This window comes from Mobula birostris, chromosome 12 (assembly GCF_030028105.1).
Source record: "Mobula birostris isolate sMobBir1 chromosome 12, sMobBir1.hap1, whole genome shotgun sequence".
Taxonomy (NCBI): Eukaryota; Metazoa; Chordata; class Chondrichthyes; order Myliobatiformes; family Myliobatidae; genus Mobula; species Mobula birostris.
The window spans coordinates 107,635,841-107,649,542 of NC_092381.1; the positions used below are offsets into that span (position 1 = coordinate 107,635,841).

Sequence of the window (13,702 nt, forward strand, 5' to 3'; positions counted from 1 at the left end):
TCCTGGGTGCCAGGGTCTGGGATATTTCGGATCAAGTCCTCAGCATTCTTAAGTGGGAGGGTGAACAGCCAGAAGTCATGGTCCATGAAGGTACCAATGACATGGGTAGGACAACTGGTGAGGTTCTGCATTGGGCGTTAAGTGCTGAATTAAAGGGCAGGACCTCCCAGGTTGTAATCTCAGGATTGCAACTTGTGCCATGTGCTATAGGAGGAAGATTTATGGATCATTGGGTTCTCTTCCAGGAAAGGTGGAACCTGTATAGAAGGGACGGTTTGCACCTGAACCGGAGGAGGACTAACATCCTAGCGGGGAGGTTTGTTAATGCTGCACAGTGGGGTTTAAATTGGAGTTTCAGGGGTGGGGAGGGTGGGAACCAGAGTGCCAGTACAGTTAGTGGAGAGGTTGTGGAGACAGATGTTGGTAAGACCTCAGACAAAGCTAGGAAAAAGGTTGAGCATGGTGCAACCACATAGAAAAGGGTGAATACAGGACGGAAGGTGTTGCATTTGAATGCGTGTAGTATACGGAATAAGGTCGATGAACTTGCAGCACAGTTGCAGATTGGCAGGTACGATGCTGTAGGCATCACTGAATCATGGCTGAAAGATAATAGCCGGGAGCTTAACGTCCAGGGATACCCATTGTATCGAAAGGATAGGCAGAGGGGGTGGCATTGCTCTGTTGGCAAAAAATGAAATTAAATCATTAGAAAGAGGTGACATAGGGTCGGAAGGTGTTAGACCATAAGGCCATAAGACCAAGAAGCAGAGTTAGGCCATTCAGCCCATTGAGTCTGCTCCACCATCCCAGATCCCACTTAAGCCACTATATCTGCCTTCTCCCCATATTCTTTGAAGTCCTGACCAATCAGGAAACTATCAACTTACACTTTAAATATACCCACAGACTTGGCCTCCACCGCAATCTGTGGCAGAGCATTCCACAGGTTCACTACTCTCTGGCTAAATCATTGCATGTTGAATCATTGTAGATAGGGCTAAGGAACGGCATGGGAATTGTATAAAGACCCCCAAACAGTATTAAGGATGTGGCCTACAGGTTACAACGGAAGATAGAAAAAACATGCTAAAAGGGCAATGTTACAATAGTTGGTGCTGGATTATAGGAAGGGGATTTTCTAGAGTTCCTACAAGATGGATTTTTAGAACAGCTCATGGTTGAGCCCACGAGAGGATTAGCTACACACACAAAATGCTGGAGGAACTCAGCAGGCCAGGCAGCATCTGTGGAAAAAAGTACAGTTGATGTTTTCACCTGAAACATCGACTATACTCTTTTCTGTAGATGCTGGCTGGCATGCTGAGTTCCTCCAGCATTTTAGATCATAAGACTATAAGATATAGGAGCAGAAGTAGGCCATTTGGCCCATTGAGTCTGCTCTGCCATTTAATCACGGGCTGATCCAATTCTTCCAGTCATCCCCACTCTCCTGCTTTCACCCCATACCCTTTGATGAAATGACTAATCAAGAACCTACCTATCTCTGCCTTAAATGCACCCAAACACTTGGGCTCCACAGCCTCTTGTGGCAACAAATTCTACAGATCTACCACCCTCTGACTAAAGTAATTTCTCTGCATCTCTGTTCTAAATGGACGTTCTTCAATCCTGAAGTCATGTCCTCTTGTCCTAGACTCCCCTACCATGGGAAATAACTTTGCCATATCTAATCTGTTCAGGCCCTTTAACATTCTGAATGTTTCTGAGATCCGTCCTCATTCTCCTGAACTCCAGGGACTACAGCCCAAGAGCTGCCAGACATTCCTCATATGGTAACCCTTTCATTGCTGGAATCATTCTCATAAGTCTTCTCTGAACCCTCTCCAATGTCAGTATATCCTTTCTAAAATAAGGAACCCAAAACTGCACACAATACTCCAAGTGTGGTCTCACTAGTGCCTCATAGAGCCTCAACATCACATCCCTGCCCTTATATTCTATACCTTTAGAAATGAATGCCAACATTGCATTCGCCTTCTTCACCACTGACCCAACCTGGAGGTTAACTTTTAGGATATCCTGCACAAGGACCCCCAAGTCCCTTTGCAACTCTGCATTTTGAATTCTCTCCCCATCTAAATAATAGTCTGCCCGTTTATTTCTTCCACCAAAGTGCATGACCATACACTTTCCAACATTGTATTTCATTTGCCACTTCTTAGCCCATTCCCCTAAACTAGTGGTCGCCAACCCGTCGATCACGATTGACTGGTTGATCTTTGAGACTTTCCCAGTGGATCCCGAAAAATATCAAAAATAAATACACAAATACTGTTGTAATGTAAGTATTATAAAAATAAGTAATACTGATTAGGATGATAGTAATATAGCAGTACTTTCGCTACTGAAAGCTGTTTGTAAAGAGAGATTGTTTCTGGGTTGCGGGGTTTTGGTTCCGTTCTTTCTGCCCAGTGTGCATGTGTGTAGCTCCCCGCCATTAACTTCGTTTTCAGCGTAGCTTGTGCTGCATCAAAATGACCAATTAGGTTAGATAAGAGTACAGACTGTCGCAAACATCAATATACGGCAGTAGTCTCCAACCTCCAGGCCGCGGACCGATACATTGCCACGAAGAGTGCAGTGGTAGTCGGAACGCACCCAGCACCCCTTTAAGAAGAAAGCTGAATTAAACCAGCTAATTAATTAGGTGCTGCCCGGCACGTAAATGTCAGCCCAGGTCAGAGGCGACGCAATCGGCACTCGCTCGTGATATCCTAATAGCATGGCAGAGGCGCCATGAAAGAAGGTGAAAACGTACAAATTCCATCCAGAATGGGAAGAGGAATTTCTATTTACCTTGGTGAAAGACAAGTGTGTATCTATGTTGTGCCATCAAACACAAGCACTGACTAAAAGAGGGAATCTGGAGCAGCACCACAACACCAACCACCAGAAATTTAAAGACACCTACCCCTCCCAAAGAGTACAATTCGTGCCAGGAAAGTTGAGGAGCTGAAATCAGAGTTGAAGGCCCAGTAATTGTTTTTCACAAAACATGCTGCTCAAAATAAGGCTGCTATTGAAGCATCATTTCGTGTAAGTCACCTTTTGGCTAAACACAAGAAGCCTTTTACAGATGGTGATTTATTCAAGGAAGCAATGCCCATTACCACAGAGACTGTTTTTAATGACTTTAGAAACAAAAATGACATCACAACTGCAATGCATAATATACTGCTTGGCCCTGCAACAGTGACAAGGAGGGTAGAGTCACTGTCAGAGGACGTGGATATTTTTCACTGCAATTCGATGAATCCCTGGATGTAATGCAAACAGCTCAGCTTGTTGTATTTTGTCAGAATGGCTTTCCAGGATTTTACAATAAAGGAGGACTTCCTCACTCTTTTGCAATTAAAGGAGAGAACGCGAGGTGAGGATATTTAAAATGAGTTTAAAAAAATGTCCATGAAAATGACATCCCCATTCATAAACTGGTGGCAATTACTACTGATGGGCCCTAGCAATGCATGGTGTGCGCATTAGTTTTGTAGCACTAAAAGTCAGAGCCTACTTAGGGTCAACTTCTCTATGTGAAATTGCATTTTCACAGATAAAAATTATTAAATCTAAGTACAGAAGCTGCCTTACTGACAGACACCTCACAGACTGTCTCAAACTGGCTGTCTGTAGTTATGAGCCAAATTTCAGGGAACTAGCAGAAAGTATTCAGCCTCAGGCATCATACTGAGTGCAACAGTCAATTTTTATTCATTTATTTTTCATGTTGAAATAAAATTAAATAATGAAACTTAGAATTAAAGGTGTGAAGTAGACAGCTATGGCCTGTTTGATATGCTAGTTATAGTGTTTTCTTGTTTGAATTAATTTGAAAGTTTGACATAAGTATTTTGTGTAATTCAAATACAATTTTTTTTTATTTATTTCAAAATATACTTTATTCAAAAATAAATATATACAATAACCATTCAATAACTTTTCATCCTTTACATACGTTTCCATTATACTCAGTAAAATATCCGTGTTTATAGCCACCCACGTGGCACTCCAGTAGTTCAGCTTAGCATCTCATTGTTGAGGGGTATACTCCCCACCACCCGACCCCTCCCACTCCCACGGGTGGAGAAAACCTATACTGTGGTCCTTCCCCACCGGGCCCTTGCGGTGGCTGCACCGAGTTTCAGTGCGTCCCTCAGCACGTACTCCTGCAGCCGAGAGTGTGCCAGTCGGCAGCATTCTCCCACGGACATCTCCATGTGCTGGTAGATCATCAAGTTTCGGGCTGACCAAAGAGCGTCTTTCACCGAGTTGATGATCTGCCAGCAGCACCGGATGTTGGTCTCCGTGTGCGTCCCCGGGAACAGCCCGTAGATCAGAGAGTCCTCTGTCACGCAGCTGCTGGGGATAAAACGTGACACTAGCCCGTCCATCCTCCTCCACACCCTCTTTGCGAACTGGCAGTGCGCAAAGAGGTGGGTCACAGACTCCTCCTCACTGCAGTCCTCCCGTGGGCAGTGGGGTGCGGGGACGACATTCCTGACTGGGAGGGCCCCTCTCACCGCCAGCCAGGCGAGGTCTTGGTGCCTGTTGGTGAGATCTGGCGATGAGGCATTTTGCCAGATGAACTGGACAGTCTGCTCAGGGAACCACCCCACTGTGTCCATCACGTCCTTCTCCTGCAGTGCCTGCAGGACACTTCGTGCCGACCACTGCCTGATGGCCTTGTGGTCAAAGGCGTTCTCCTGGAAGAACTTTGCTACGTGGGACAGGTATGCCGGCAACGACCAGCTGACTGGGGCGTTGCGCGGGAGTGGGGCCAGACCCATCCTTCGTAGCCAGGGCGACAAGTAGAACCTGGGCACATAGTGGTACTTGGTGCCCACATACCTGGGCTCTACACACAACCTGATGCAGCCACATACGAAGCTGGCCATCAGGGTGAGGGCGACATTGGGGACGTTCTTGCCCCCGTTGTCCAGGGACTTGTGCATGGCGGCCCGTCTCACCCGCTCCATCTTGGATCACCAGACGAATCTGAAGACAGCCCGGGTGATTTCCGAGCTGTAGGAGCAGGGGACGGGCCAGACCTGCGCCAAGTACAGCAGCCCTGAGAGCACCTCACACCTGATGACCAGGTTCTTGCCCGTTATCGACAGGGAGCACCCTCCCCACAGTCCCAGTTTCTGTTTCACCTTGGCAGTCCGCTCCTGCCAGTTCTTGTTGCACGCCTCAGCCCCTCCGAACCAGATCCCCAACACCCTCACGTGGTCAGACCTGATGGTGAAGGGGACGCTGGATCGGTCGGGCCAGTTGCCAAAGAGCATGGCTTCGCTCTTCGTGCGGTTGACCCTGGCCCCCGACGCTAGCTCGAACTGTTCGCAGGTGCCAATCAACCTGCGAACTGACCTCGGATCAGAGCAGAAGACGGTGACGTCGTCCATGTACAGGGAGGTTTTCACTTGGGTCCCTCCACTGCCTGGCAGCGTCACCCCTCTTATGCCCTCATCCCTCCTGATGGCTTCCACAAAGGGTTCTATGCAGCAGACAAACAAGACAGGGGAGAGGGGGCAGCCCTGCCTGACTCCAGACCTGATGGGGAAGCTGTCTATTTCCCACCCGTTGACCTGGACTGCACTACGGATGTCTGTGTAGAGCAGTCTGATCCAATTCCGGATTCCCTCCCCAAATCCCATTTTGGAGAGCACGTCCGCCATGTACGTGTGCGATATCCTGTCGAAGGCTTTCTCCTGGTCCAAGCTGACCAGGCAGGCGTCCACCCCCCTGTCCTGCACGTAGGCGATGGTGTCCCTCAGCAGCGCGAGGCTGTCTGAGATCTTCCTGCCCGGTACAGCACAGGTTTGGTCCGGGTGGATCACCTGTCCCAGAGCAGACTTGACTCTGTTGGCGATAGCCTTGGACAGGATCTTGTAGTCCACATTCAGGAGAGAGATGGGTCTCCAATTCCTAATGTCTTCCCTTTCCCCCTTCTGCTTGTAGATGAGGGTGATGATGCCCTTCCTCATGGACTCAGACATACTGCCGGCCAGAAGCATAGCGTTGTACACTTCCAGCAGGTCTGGGCCCATCCAGTTCCACAGAGCCGAGTACAACTCAGCCGGTAAGCCGTCGCTTCCGGGAGTCTTACCCGACCCAAAGGAACGGATGGAGCTTGTCAGCTCGTCCAGGGTCAGTGGCTGATCCAGACTCTCCCGCTTGCTGTCGTCTAAGACCTGCGTGATAGACGACAGGAAGTTGCGGGAGGCTGTGGATTCTGTGGCCTTTTCCTCGTACAGACTGGCATAGAAGGACTTGCAGATCCTCTGTATGTCGGTCTGCGAGGACGCGACTGAGCCGTCCTCTTCCTTAAGGTTGTGGATCACAGGGCTCCCCCTGTGCACCTTTTGGAAGAAGAAGTGTGAGCACGTCTCGTCCTGCTCCACGGTTTGGACCCTTGATCGGAAGATGATCTTGGAGGATTCCGCGGCGAGGTGCTGGGCTTGCCGGCCCTTCACCTCTCGCAATTCCTCCCTGACATCCACCCCCTTCGACTGCAGAAGGAGAAGTTGCTGCAACTCTGTCTGGAGTTTACGCAGTTCCCTCTGCTCCTGCCTTGCCTTCTGAATACCCTTGCGGATGGAGAACCTCTTAATGTTCTCCTTGGTGGCTTCCCACCAGTGAACCGGGGAATCAAAGAAGGCTTTCAAGGTTCTCCAACCTGTGTACTCCCTCTCTAGTTCCTCGATGTTCTCTGGGGTCAGCAGCTTTACGTTCAGCTTCCACGTCCCCCTGCCTGCCTTCTGGTCCTCCCGTAACCGACAGGTGGCTCTCAGAAGGCAGTGGTCAGAGAAGAACACCGGCGTGACGTCGGTGGACCTGACCGTGAGGGACTCAGATAGGAAGAGGAAGTCGATCCGGGAGCGGGCTGAGCCGTCCGATCGTGTCCAGGTGGCTTGCGGCTGTGCTCCACCTGTGGGGGTGCCAAAGGCGTCGCGCAGCTTGGCTGTCTTCACCATTTCCCTCAGGAGTCTAGAGGTACTGTCTAGCCTGCCGTCGGCACTGCCGGGTCCTCCAGCCGCATCAATGGTGCAATTGAAGTCTCCGGCCAGAACGACCGGCTGGGTCGTCACCAGCAGCTGTGGGAGCTGCTCGAAGACGGCCAGCCGCTCGCTCCGCACGGGGGAGGCGTACATGTTGATCAGCCGGAGCGGAGTGCCCCGGTATTTGACGTCTGCTACCAGGAGGCGCCCCGCAACCACCTCTTTAACTTGGGTGATTGAGAAGTTGCCTCCCCGCAGCAGAATCCCCAGGCCGGAAGCGCGACAATCGTTGCCCCCCGACCACACCGACAAACCTTTTTTCCACCACCGTGACCACCTCCGGTAGTTACGGAGATGTGGTAGTCCACACTCCTGGAGGAAGGTCACATCGGCCTTTACAGTGTCCAGGTACTGGAGCGCGCTGACGCATCGCCCAGTACTCTTCAAACTTCGCACATTCAAGCACGCCAATTTAAGGTCTGCCATCATTGTAAGTCTTTTATTTTGGCTGCTCTCCGTCCTCACCCTTGCCATCCTGAGCCTTCATTCCCACCGCCTTTGTGAAGTTTTCCACCTCCTGTGGGCTCAGGTACTGCTGGTAGTACTCCTCCGTGTGTGGCCGTTCTGGTTCTGGGTCTGGGCCCGGGGGGTTGCTGACTTCCTGGGCTGCTTCCCCTTCCGGCTGCTGGGTGCCAGCCGTGGCTCTGCTCCCGGATTCCCGGAGCTGTGTGTGTCGGCTGCTCACCGCCTCCTGTACTTGGGGGGTGGCCAGCAGACTTTCTCCCTCCTCTCTCCTCCTCTCCACCTGTTCTGCCAGCCGCTTCTTCCGCCGGGGCTGCTGGCCTCCCCCAACTCCTTCCTCCTCTGAAGAGGACAGGGTACCAGGGGCTGTGTGGTTCCCTGCCCTTTTCTGGCATTGCTCCGCCTTCTGTCGCTTGGCCGCCGCCTTTTGGGTCTTTTTTCGTTTCACGACCTTCCATTCGGTTTCCCCCTCAGCTCTCCCCTCCTCCATGGACTCCTGCTCGTCGTTTGCCTGGTCCTGGAGGGTCTGCAGTGGGGTGGCAGGTCTTGGGGTGCTTGCACCTTCCTCCCTGGTCTCGTCATCCGTCCTGTCGGGTGCCTCATCTGCAGCGCTGGTGGGTACGTCCGCAGCTGCCTGGGCCCTTTCAGGGCCAGCACCTCCCCTGGTCGCCTGTGCGTAGGTGCCCCCACGCTTCGGGCAGGCTCTGTACAGGTGGCCGGCCTGTCCGCAGAGGTTGCAGGACTTGGCCTGCGTGCAGTCTTTGGTCAGGTGGCCTTCGATTTTACAGTTCCTGCACATCACCACCCTGCACTGGGCTGCGATGTGCCCTTCCTTGCCGCAGTTTCGGCACACCCTGGGTTGTCCTGCGTACACCATGTACCCTCGGTTCCCTCCGATGGCGAAGACGGAGGGGGGATGGATGACGCCGCCGTTGGAATCCAACCTCAACTTCACCTTCACCTGCCGTTTGCTGGTCCAGATTCCCAGTCCGTCCTTCACGTCCGCTAACCCTAACCCTAACCCTAACCCTAACCCTAATTCAAATACAATTAGCCCAAATAAAAGGCCTCAAATTGGAAGTACAATCTGAGCTGTTTTTTCTCTAAACGATTTAGTAGGTAGATCTTGCCTTTCACTAAGGTCGAGGTAGGGGATCCTGGGCTTAAAAAGGTTGGTGACCACTACCCTAAACTATCTAAGTCTCTCTGCAGGCTCTCTGTTTCCTCAACACTACCCGCTCATCCACCTATCTTTGTATCATCAGCAAATTTAGCCACAAATCCATTAATCCCATGGTCCAATCATTGACATAGATCATAAAAAGCAGTGGTCCCAACACGGATACCTATGGAACTCAACTGGTAACCGGCAGCCAGTCAGAATAGGATCCCTTTATTCCCACTCTCTGTGTTCTGCCGATCAGCTAATGCTCCACCCACGCTAGTAACTCCCCTGTAATTCCATGAGCTCTTATCTTGCTAAGCAGCCTCATGTGTGGCACCTTGTCAAAGGCCTTCTGAAAATCCAAGTACAGCACATCTACTGCATCTCCTTTGTTTACCCTGCTTGTAATTTCCTCAAAAAAATTGCAGAAGGTTAGTCAGGCAGGGTTTTCCTTTCAGGAAACCATGCTGGCTTTGGCCTATCTTGTCATGTGCCTCCAGGTATTCCGTAATCTCATCCCTAACAATCGATTCCAACAACTTCCCAACCACTGATGTCAGGCGAACAGGTCTATAGTTTCCTTTCGGCTGCCTCCCACCCTTCTTATATTTTGTGTATGTTGCTCAGATTTCCAGCATCTGCAGATTTTCTCTTGTTTGTTAGAAGATCAGCTATTCTTTCTTTTTAAATCTTTTTATTGAATTAGTACACAAAAGGTAAGCCATGTAAACACTAATAAACTGTTGCAATATAAATTTACAAGAGGTATTAATACACATAAGATCAGCTATTCTGGGTTGGATGTTGTGCAATGAACCAGAATTGATTAGAGAGCTTCAGGTAAAGGAACCCTTACGAGAAAGTGATCATAACATGATCAAATTCATCTTGAAATTGGAGAAGGCAAAGCTAAAGCCAGATGCATCAGTGTTACAGTGGAGTAAAGGGAATTACAGAGGCATGAGAGTGGAGCTGGCCAGAAGTGACTGGAAAAGAACACTGGCAGGGATGACGACAGAGCAGCAATAGTTGGAATTTCTGGAAGCAATTCAAAAGGCACAAGATATATACATCCGAAAGAGGAAGAAGTATTCTAAAGAAAAGATGATACAACTATGGTTAACAAGAGAAGTCAAAGCCAACACAAACACCAAAGAGAGGGCATATAATAGAGCAAAAATTGATGGGAAGTCAGAGGATTGGGAAGCTTTTAAAAACCAACCAAAGGCAATTAATAAGCCATTAAGAAGGTAAAGATGGAAAATGAAAGTGTGCTAAACAATAATATTAAAGGGGATACTAAAAGTTTTTGCAGATACATACAGTGTAAAAGAGAGGTGAAAGTGGATATCAGATCATTGAAAGATGATGCTGGAGAGGTAGTAATGGGGGACAAGGAAATGGCAGATACACTGAATAAGTATTTTGCATCAGTCTTCACTGTGGAAGACACCAGCTGTATGGTGGAAATTCCAGGTGTCAGGGGCATGAAGTGTGTGAATTTACCATAACTAGACAGAAGGTTCTTGGGAAACTGAAAGGTCTTAAAGTAGATAAGTCACCTGGACCAGAAGGTGTACACCCCAGGGTTGTGAAAGAGGCAGCTGAAGAGATTGTGGAGGCATTAGTACTGATCTTTCAGGAATCACTTGATTCTGGAATGGTTCCGGAAGACTGGAAAATTGCAAGTGTCACTGCACTCTTCAAGAAGGGAAAGACGCAGAAGAAAGAAAGCTATAAGCCATTTAGTCTAACCTCAGTGGTTGGGAAGATGTTGAAGTCGATTATTAAGGATGAGGTGTCAGGATACTTGAAGGCAGATTATAAAATAAGCAATAGTCCTCGTGATTTCCTCAAGGGAAAATCTTGCCTGGCAAATCTGTTGGAATTCTGAAAAAAAAAAGAAGCAGGATAGACAAAGGAGAATTGGTTCATGTTGTGTACTTGGATTTTCAGAAGGCCTTCGATAAGGTGCCACACATGAGGCTGCTTAACAAGCTATGAGCCCATGGTATTACAGGAAAGGTCCTAGCATGGATAAAGCAGTGGTAGATTGGCAGGAGGCAAAGGGTGGGAATGAAAGGAGCCTTTTCTGGGTTGGCTGCAGTGACTAGTGGTGTTCCACAGGAGTCTGTGTTGGGACAAATTCTTTTTACATTATATGTCAATGATTTGGAAGATGGAATTGATGGCTTTGTTGCTAAGTTTGCAGATGATACAAAGATAGGTGGAAGGGCAGGTAGTTTTGAGGAAGTAGAGTGGCTACAGAAGAACGTAGACAGATTAGGAGAAAGGGCAAAGAAATGGCAGATGGAATACAGTTTTGGGAATTTTGTGATGATGCACTTTGGTAGAAGAAATGAAAGGGTTGACTATTTTCTAAATGGAGAGAAAGTACTAAAAACTGAGGTGCAAAGGGACTTGGAAGTCCTTGTGCAAGATTCCCTAAAGGTTAATTTGCAGGTTGAGTCTGTGGTGAGGACGGCAAATGCAATGTTAGCATTCATTTCAAGAGGACTAGAACATAAAAACAAGGCTGTAATGTTGAGACTTTATAAAGCATTGGGTGAGGTCTCACTTGAAGTATTGTGAGTAGTTTCAAGCCCCTTCTCTTAGAAAGGATGTGCTGAATCTGGAGAAGGTTCAAAGGAGGTTCACAAAAATGATTCCAGGGTTGAATGACTTGTCATCATCATCTTCAGGTGCCATGCCCAGTTTGAGCTTTGACTGCCATGGCCCACACACTCCTGTTTCGGGACAAGTGGATCAATTCATTGGTATTCATTTCCAATTCTCTGGCTGCTGTCTCCATCATCTTTTGTCTTTGTCTTCCTCTTGCTTTCTTCCCTTCAATCTTTCCCATAATTACTGTGTATTCTAACCCCTCTTTCCTAACCACATGTCCAGTGAATTTACCTTGCCTTTTCATGATCTCATACATTATTTCTCTTTTTTTGTGTTTGCTCTGTTCATGACATCCTCGTTAGATATTCGCTTCATCCATGATATTCTTTGCATCCTCCTCAAAAACCACATCTCTGCTGCTACAATTCGTTTCCTCATGTTACTAGATATTGTCCAACATTCTGAGCTATATAACATAACTGGATAAACGTACTCTGAGGCGGGTTGTCATGCCTAGTTTAGTGTTGGTCTTCATTCTCGTAAAGGTGTCTTTTGCCATCCTTATTCTTCTTTTGATGTCCAAGTCGCACCTGCCATCTGATGTCACCCAGCTTCCTAAGTAGCAAAAGTTCTTTACTTGTTTTATGTCTTCACCATTTATTCTCAGCCTGCAGATAGGATTCTCCTTCTTTTTGGATATCACCATACTTTCTGTCTTTTTGCATTTGATAGATAGACCCATTTTTGCACTTTCTTCAACAATTATATCAATTAAGTTTTGTAGTTCTTTTTCCGTACTTGCAATTAACACAGTGTCATCTGCATATCTGAAATTATTGATGTTTTCACCACCAAATTTGATTCCCAAGATGTCTCTTATTTTTTGTAATATTGTTTCACTGTACACACTAAATAAATCGGGGAGAAAACACACCCTTGTCTAACGCCTCTCTTCATTTTCGTAAACTGACTCACTTCTCCATCTATTCTTACAGCAGCAGTTTGTTCCCAGTACAGATTTCTGATTAGGCGGAGGTCTTTCGAATCAAGATCTAGAGTTTTCTGTAATAGTTCAAATAACTTATTGTGCTTCACTTTATCAAATGCTTTTGTGTAGTCAATAAAACAAACAAATCTTTTTGCACTTGAATAGCTCATTCTGATAGTATCCTTAACATCAATATTGCGTTTCTTGTACCTTTATCTTTCACAGAATCACATTGTTCTTTGCCTGTTTCAGCTTGTATCTTACTTTTAGCTCTTGTCATTAAAATTCTTAGAAGTATCTTGATGATATGACTCATTAAATTTATGGTCCTATGTAATTCACATTCTTTTGATCCAGCTTTCTTAGGAAGAGTGATACAGTAAATACTGATTTTTTCATCTCTTCTGGTATTATTCCAGTCTCATAAATGTCATTGATTAAATCAGTAAGTTTTTCAATTCTGTAATCTTCAAGGGCAATAATTTGATTTGTTCTATTACTAATTCACCAGGACCTGCTGCCTTTCCTTTCTTCATCTTATTTATTGCATTACGAACTTCAGATTTTAAAATACTTGGACCTTCAATGTTTTTCTTAATTTCTGGTTTTTTGCCTCGATTGTCTTCAAACAATTTCTGAATATACTCAGTCCATCTGTTCATAATCTCATCATTTTCCATAATAATGGTACTGTCCTTTGCTTTCAAACATCCACTTGAAGAACAGAGGAGCTTTTTACCAGTGATATTCTTGATTTGTTGATATAATGTTTTTGGATCAGTAATAGGGATTCTTTTTATTTGCTCACATTCTTGGTTTAACCATTCTTCTTTGGCTTTTTGACATAAGCTTTTAACTTTTTTAATCTAAGGACTTATATTCTATTGGATTTGCTTTCTTCCATTAGATTTTTGATTTCATCTGTCATCCATTTATTCTTTGTGCACTTTTCTTTTTTAGGAATCACTGACTTTGCTGATTCTACCAAGGCATCCTTTAGAGAGTTAAATTTCATTTCTACATGATTGCTAAATGACTTGTCATATGAAGAGCATTTGATGGCTCCGGGCCTGTGCTTACTGGAATTTAGAAGAATGAGGGGTGACCTCATTGAAATCTATCGAATGGTGAAAGGCCTTGATTGAGTGCATGTGGAGAGGATGTTTCCTATTTTGGGAGAGCCTAAAACCAGCGGATACATCCTCGGGATAGAGGGGGTGTCCTTTTAGAACAGAGATGAGGAGGAATTTCTTTAACTAGTGAGTGGTGAATCTGTGGAATTCATTGCCACAGTCAGCTGTGGAGGCCAAATCACTGGGTATATTTAAGGCAGAGGTTGATAGATTCTTGATTAGTCTGGGCATGAAGGGATACAGAGAGAAG

At 46.8% G+C, this 13,702-nt stretch overlaps 1 protein-coding gene across 6 annotated transcripts in view; it reads left to right on the forward strand.

Annotated features, from left to right (window-relative positions):
* The window catches only part of LOC140206171 (homeobox protein six1-like), a 67,835-nt gene that overhangs the window by 13,166 nt on the left and 40,967 nt on the right, over positions 1 to 13,702 (forward strand). The window lies entirely within an intron of this gene.